The sequence below is a fragment of the Maylandia zebra genome, linkage group LG18 (genome assembly GCF_041146795.1).
Source record: "Maylandia zebra isolate NMK-2024a linkage group LG18, Mzebra_GT3a, whole genome shotgun sequence".
Classification (NCBI taxonomy): Eukaryota; Metazoa; Chordata; class Actinopteri; order Cichliformes; family Cichlidae; genus Maylandia; species Maylandia zebra.
The window spans coordinates 291,939-299,818 of NC_135184.1; positions in this window are offsets into that span (position 1 = coordinate 291,939).

Genomic DNA, 7,880 nt, shown 5'->3' on the forward strand with positions numbered 1-7,880 from the left:
CTAAATTATGTTTACTAGGAGACAAAGGAGAGGTGCCGCAATTAAGTAAACACCAGTTTAGAGTGTTAAGTACCAGGGCCGTGCAGAGAGGTTTAAAGGGGCGGGTGCTCAAAGTTAAAAAGGGGCACATTGAACCAGGCTGAATAACAACAACACACATTCATCAAGAATCTAATATGGGAAGGGCAGGGCTGTGTTGATCTGAGACTGTAGACATTAAAAAGTCAACAGGAGAGATGGGAGCTGATTAAACAAGTGTCATGAGATAATAACAAAATGCAAAGATTGGTGACAGCGCTTGGAACCATAAGGCAACAAAAAACTGTGAGAAATAATTTAGGCTCTGCCTGTGAATCACTCTTTGCTTCTCTTCTTCCTTCCATCATTTCATATATCACTCTGCACTTGCTGTCTATGTGAGAACAAGGCACAACTTGCTATTGCAATAAACTATAATCTAATTATCCACACCTAACAACTCCAGCACTTAATCTATAATAAAATGATGACAGAAAAATGTTATAGCCCTGCCTTTAGTAGCCTCACACAGCTCTGCTGTTTCCTCCTCATGTCCTTACCAGGCACGTCTGCACAATGTTATATCATGAGTAATAATTTAAAATAATCCATATACATAAAACACACACATGCACGCACACACAGTGACATTTTAGACCTTCTTCAGAATACTGTATATACTATGGGCATCCTTACATTATTATTTATTACTAGAGCTACAATAATAAAGCAATGAGGAGGGGGAAGTAATAAATATGAAATAATGTATTTATGATGATTCCATTTGTTTCACTATCCACTCTGTGCAGGGCAAAGCTTATTACATTTTTAAACTGTAGAGATACAATCATTTTACTGCTGTAACATCCAAATTTTGTCTTATTTAAAATATAAATCTAATATAATCTGCTTCTTAATGTATGTTCTTTAAAATACAGCGTGTTTTTAAATATATTATAATTATAATAATGCATAATTATGTGGACATGCATATTAGATCGTTTTTAGTGAAATATAATCCCTCCAGAAAGGCAGGAAAAGCCCGGAAACTTCCTTTAAAACTAAATATGTTTCTAAATACTTTAAAACTAAATATGTTTCTAAATACTTTAAAACTAAATATGTTTCTAAATACTTTAAAACTAAATATGTTTCTAAATACTTTAAAACTAAATATGTTCCCTGAAACGGTGACAGAGCTACAGACCCATGACAGCCTTACACAGGTAGCCAGCAGCTGTGACCAGCACTACCTGTGCAGTTAATAAAAGGACAGGTAATGTTTGTCGCGCTGTTGCACACACAGCACGCTCGTTTGTTTCAGTTCGTCAGTTGCAACAAGACATCTTACCAACGTGTACGTAATAAGCTGATACTCCTGGGTGCTACACACTACAGTGTGCGCTGTACACCTACTTACTGGTTGTGTCGCATCAGTCTGTGTCTCTGAGTTAACTTGTGTTTCTCCTACAGCTCCGGAACGCTAAAAATGCGCGTGCTCTTTGTGAGCTCGTTCCCGGCTCGTAACCAGCGCGTTCTGCCGTCGAGGGCGATCATTGGTTAAATGTGATCATCTGACTGATGCAAGCCAGATCCTTTTATTTAGCAAAACTGTGATTAATAGTTAAATATTATTGTTGAGGGGCACAGACAGGACTCCGCACGCACACACACATAAAAAATAAATAAATAAATAAAAAAAATTTAAAAGTTGCCTCAACAAAAGGGCACTTTGGGCACCCATCAGGAAAGGGGCGGGTGCTCAAGCCCCTCTAGCCCCCCCCCTCTGCACGTCCCTGCCCTCTAGCCCCCCCCCCTCTGCACGTCCCTGTTAAGTACTGCATTGGTAACATGTGCCCGTGTCATTTTGGAACACTGGAAGGACTCTCCTATTCCAACGCTTAAAATGTGGAAAGACAGAATGATTGGGAATGTTGCATGCGAAAAGATGCTGGGAAAAATACACCATGTGACGGAAGCTGCGCTGGAACAGTGGGACAATTTTTGCACCTACATGTCTACCTGACTTGGACATTTGAGCTTAATACAACATATGTTAAAACCTCACTTGTTTTGTTTTGTTTCGTTGTGTTTTTTTTTAAATTTATTTATTTATTTTAGTTATTTATCTTGTTTGTTTTTGTTTGTTTGCTTCTTGCTTTTGGTTGTTGCATCTCTGTATTTGCTGTCATAAAATGCAAAATCTAATAAATACTTGAATTATAAAAAAAAAAAAATTTGTAATTACTACAAACAGTAATAGTTTTCACAGCCTTTTTGTTAAGTGATCCACGAATCAATTTTATGTAACATAAAACATCATTATAGTAATGTTTAAAATTAGGTTTTTTGTTACTGTATTTGCATTTGTGAAAATAAAATTTAGCTAAGATAACTAACAAGTTTATTATAAAGTAAACATCTTCCTTTTTTTGCCTTTGAAAGAAACAAAATACAACATTTTCCCGTTTCACAGTAAAGTCTTTGTAGAGATGTCCAGCAATGAATCTACTGAAGTCTTTCCAAAATGTTCCAGCGCATGAACAGATCCAGAAGAGGTGCTGCACAGTCTCAGGATGGCTTCCACAAAATCCACAGCTCACATTTATGTCCCTTTTGAACTTCGTCATGTAATGATTAGCAGGATAACATTTATGCAGTATTTTAAATGAGACTTCCTTCACTTTATTTGTCACCAGATACTTGTTAGGAATTGTCCATACTCTTTTCCAGTTAATGTCACTGACAAAGGAATCCCAGTAAGAGACCACATGTGGGACAGTTAGAGATTCTGTCTGGAACAAAGCACGGATATTCTTATTACTTTTACTGTGGTTTGTTAGACAGATTCTTCCTATGTGTGAATCTAAAGGGTTGGGGAGAGAAACAATGATATGCAAGGTTGAATACCTTTAAAAAGCATTATAATACCCGTAGGTATTGCATCAAATAATATGGCATATTCTTTGGGTGTGGCTGGAAATTTATAGGTGTTTAAGAATTCTGAATAAGACATAAGCTGCTCATTAGGATTAAACAGCTGATTCACTAAAACAATCTGTTTCTCAACCCACCTAGAAAAAAAAAAAGATTTATTTTCATACACTATGTTCCTATTATTCCAAATTGAATACGTATGGGGTGTAAAGTTGTGTTTATATATAAGGGACCAAGCTAATAGAACTTGTTTGTGAAACATCGACGGTTTTCTGGAAGCTTATCTATATTACAATCACAACCTAAGACAAAACTTAGACCCCCAAACTTAGAGAAAATGTAGTGAGGAATACAATTCCAGATGGAGACCTGATTTTTAGGGATATGTTTCGCCCAATTAATCTTAAATGTATTGTTTAGAGTAGTAAAATCCAAAACATTGAGACCACCGTGTTCATAGTCATTCATCAATACACTTTTTCTGATGTAATGTGTCCCGTTTTTCCAGAGGAAGTGGTGTTCTGGGAATCCATCCTACCTGACAAATCATCCTACCCGTTGTTTCTGCGCATGCGTACAACACGAAATTGAGAGGCGAACCATCCTACCTTTGTGAATAACAGCTAGAAAAATTCTCTGACGGGTAAAATTAAGTGCCAAACCATGCTACCTTTGTGAATGTTACCTACAAGCATACTTTATCGGGTAAAATGAAGTGGCAAACCATCCTGGCTTCATGAATATGGGCTACAATCATACTCTGAAGGGTAACGTTGAGAGGCACTCCATCATACCTACTTAAATTCGTGCTGGAATTGCTCTGTGACAGTAGAAATGTGCACTCTGGTGACAGTGGCAGAGAAAAGGACATTAAAGAAACTGATGGACATTATGAACAATGCTGGGCATCCTCTGCACACGGCCATTAACAACCAGAAGAGTCTGTTCAGTGACAGGTTGCTTCTCCCAAAGACAAGAACTAACAGACTTAAAAACTCCTTTGTCCCACACGCCATCAGACTGTTTAACTCCTCTCTGGAGGGGAGAGGGAGGGGAAACAGGAGGACAAAGGAGGGAACAACTAAGCTGTAGTGCCTCTTCACCTCACTGTGCAATACCTTGTGCAATACTTTTGTAAATAGTCAACGGTGCAATAGACTCAATACTTGAAATGTGCAATTCACTTGTATTTTTATTTTTATTCCTATTTATTCTATTTATCCCCTTTGTATATTTTATTTATATTTGTCTCTGTATTTATATATGTGTGTGTGTATAACTCTGTAACTTCTGTCGGTGCTGTGCTTTTTTGGAAATCGAATTTCCCAGAGGAACCCACCCGAGGGATTAATAAAGTTCTATCCTATCCTATCCTAAACTACTTACGGTAGGACGTTTTGCCAAAGTAGGATGGTTTGTCATCCTTGAGGCCACTGCTGTTGTGATTTGGCGCTGTATAAATAAAATTGAATTGAAAATTGAATTGAATAGTGAGAACAGCCAGCGGGGAGAAAGATTGTTTTCAGTCGTGGATCTCACAGATCTGGAGGTGTGGCGATTTGTTTTAATAAGTTCCCAGGCGAGATCATAACTTACAAAGCTGATAGAGAGGGCCATTGGTTGACTGTAGTTTTGAAGTGCAAAGGTATATTTCTAATTGTCATGAATCTTTATGGACATAATAACGAGGGTCAAAATAAAAGTCTATTGGAAAATCTAACAGAAGTTATTTCAGAGTTTAAAGTTATGTACCCCACAGATTACATCCTAGTAGGAGGAGACTGGAACATGACACCAGATGAGTGGATGGACAGATGGCCTCCTCGCTTAGGAAGGAGGCAACAGAATAACATTATTGAGAACGTCTCTAGTGATAATAATTTTACAGACATTTGGAGAAGTTTGAATCCTGGAGTTAAGAGTTATTCATGGTTTAAACCTAATGGAGGAAGCAGGTCAAGAATTGATTATTGGTTAGTGAGCGATTAAATTTTGAGGTGTACTTCACAATCTAAAATCTCCAAAGCACCAACAAGGATGAGACGTAGTAGCAGGGGATATTGGAAATTTAATGCCAGCCTTTTAAATAAGGACGAGTATTGTGATAAAATTAGACATACAATTACAGATATAAAAAATGATGACTCAGTAGTGGGTAATATACAGAAATGGGAATTTGTTAAATTCAAAATCAGAGAATTCACTATAAAATTCTGCAAAGAACTGAACAGGGAAAACGGGAATATGAAAGTAATTTACTTCGTGAAATAACTCAGTGCTGTAGTACAGAAAAACTAAACATGTAAGAGAAGAATAAATTGATGGAGTTACAAACTAAATTAGACGATCTTTATGGTAAATGGCCTGTATTTATATAGCGCTTTACTAGTCCCTAAGGACCCTAAAGCGCTTTACATATCCAGTCATCCACACACACAATCACACACTGGTGATGGCAGCTACATTGTAGCCACAGCCACCCTGGGGCGCACTGACAGAGGCGAGGCTGCCGGACACTGGCCCCACCGGGCCCTCTGACCACCACCAGTAGGCAACGGGTGAAGTGTCTTGCCCAAGGACACAACGACTGAGACTGTCCAAGCCAGGGCTCGAACCGGCAGCCTTCCGATTACAAGACGACCTCCCAACTCTTGAGCCACGATCACCTTACCTAGAGAAAGCCCAGGGTGCCTTTATAAGATCAGAGCCAAATGGATTGAGGCAGGTGAAAAGAACTCATCATATTTTAGTAAGCTGGAAAAGTGTAGACAGCAGAGAAATCTAATCTCAAGCTTGTTGATAAATGGGACTGAATGTAAAGATTTCAGAGAGATTGAAAAGGAAGTCTTCACTTTTTATTCCAAATTGTACTCCTGAGAATATTCAGCAGCTGATTCTGATAGTTTCTTTGATAAGATTCATGATCTCATCCCATGTATTGACAAGCCGTTCAAAGATCTGTGTGATTCAGAGCTTAAAATTGAGGAACTGGATTTGGTGGTCATGAAAATGGCATTAAACAAGTCCCCAGGGACAGATGGACTCACTACTAATTCTTATCATTTCTTCTGGAAGGACCTAAGAACTTTATTGTTTGATGCATTAAAGGAATCGATAGAGAAGAAAGAACTGATGCCGAGCATGAAACAAGGGTTGATAACCCTGATCCCTAAATCGGGCAAGGATAAAAGAATTTTAGACAATTTAAGACCCATCACTGTACTAAACACTGACTATAAGATCCTGTCTGCAGCTGGAGCCGAGAGGCTAAAGAAAGGCATCTCAAACATTATCAGTGAAACACAATCAGGTTTTTTGAAAGGAAGACTAATTCATAACAATATTAGGCTGGTTTTGGACCTCCTTGAGTACAGTGAATTAATCCAAGAGAGAGGATACATCCTGTTCTTGGATTTTTACAAAGCATTTGACTCAGTTGAACATCCGTTCATATTAAAAACTCTGCAGTCTTTTGGTTTTGAAGAGGAATTTATAATGTTATAGAGATGCTATATAATGACATCAACAGCTCTGTTTTGCTAGAACATGGTACATGTTCAAGGTTTGAGGTTAATAGAGGGATAAGGCAGGGATGTAGCAGCTCACCACTTCTGTTCATCATGGTTGCTGAGCTGTTGTCTATTTTGATTAAAAACAGTCACATTGAGGGGTTAACTGTGATGGGTGAACAGATAATAATCAGTCAGCTGGCAGATGATACCACCCTGTTTCTAAGAAATGAGGACCAGATTCCTTCAGCCTTACAGGCGATCAACCACTTCTCCAAAGCTTCTGGCCTACAGCTGAATATTAATAAATGTGAGATACTAGCTCTGCATGAGTGTCCCCTACAAGCAATAAATAATATACAGATAAAAAAAGAGGTGAAGTATCTGGGGATAAGACATCAACAGAAAATAAGAATATCTGTGCCAATACAGAAAAGTGTAAGTCGATTTTAAACAGGTGGCTGCAGAGGGACATAAGTCTGTTTGGGAGAATCTTGCTAACCAACATGGACAGTCTGTCCAGACTCATCTATCCAGCCTTTTCTCTGCCCACATCTCCAAAACTAATTCAATCTATAAATAATCTTAATTTTAGGTTCATATGGAGGAACAAATGTCATTATATAAAGAAAAATGATATGATTAAGAATTATGAAGAGGGTGGGGCTAATGCCATTGACTTTGATGTTATGAATGGTGTACTAAAATTGAAATGGTTAAGATCTTTCATTAGGAACAAAAATTCCTTTTGGAACATTATTCCCAGTGTGATTTTTGGCAAAATGGGTGGAATAGACTTTTTGTTACGTTGTGACCTTGATTGCAGTTCGTTACCTGTTAAACTCTCAGCTTTCCATCAGCAGGTCCTTCTCGACTGGACATTAATCTATAAACATAACTTTACTCCTCACAACACCCCTATATGGAACAACAGGTATATCCGTTTGTGTAGGAAATCTGTGTACGTGGATGAATTCCTTTAATTTTAAATATGTTTATATTGTCTATTCTGTGCCACCGTGCACGGTGGCACGGTGGTTAGCACTGTTGCCTCACAGCAAGAAGGTCCTGAGTTCAATTCCACCATCAGGCCGGGATCTTTCTGTGTGGAGTTTGCATGTTCTCCCCGTGTTTGCGTGGGTTCTCTCCGGGTACTCCGGCTTCCTCCCACCGTCCAAAGACATGCAGCTTGTGGGGATAGGTTAATTGATTAATCCAAATTGTCACTAGGTGTGAATGTGCGAGTGAATGTGAGTGTGAATGGTTGTCTGTCCCTGTGTGTTGGCCCTGCGACAGACTGGCGACCTGTCCAGGGTGTACCCCGCCTTTCGCCCTATGACAGCTGGGATAGGCTCCAGCGCCCCCCGCGACCCTGAAAAGGATAAGCGGAAGCGAATGCATGGATGTCTATTCTGT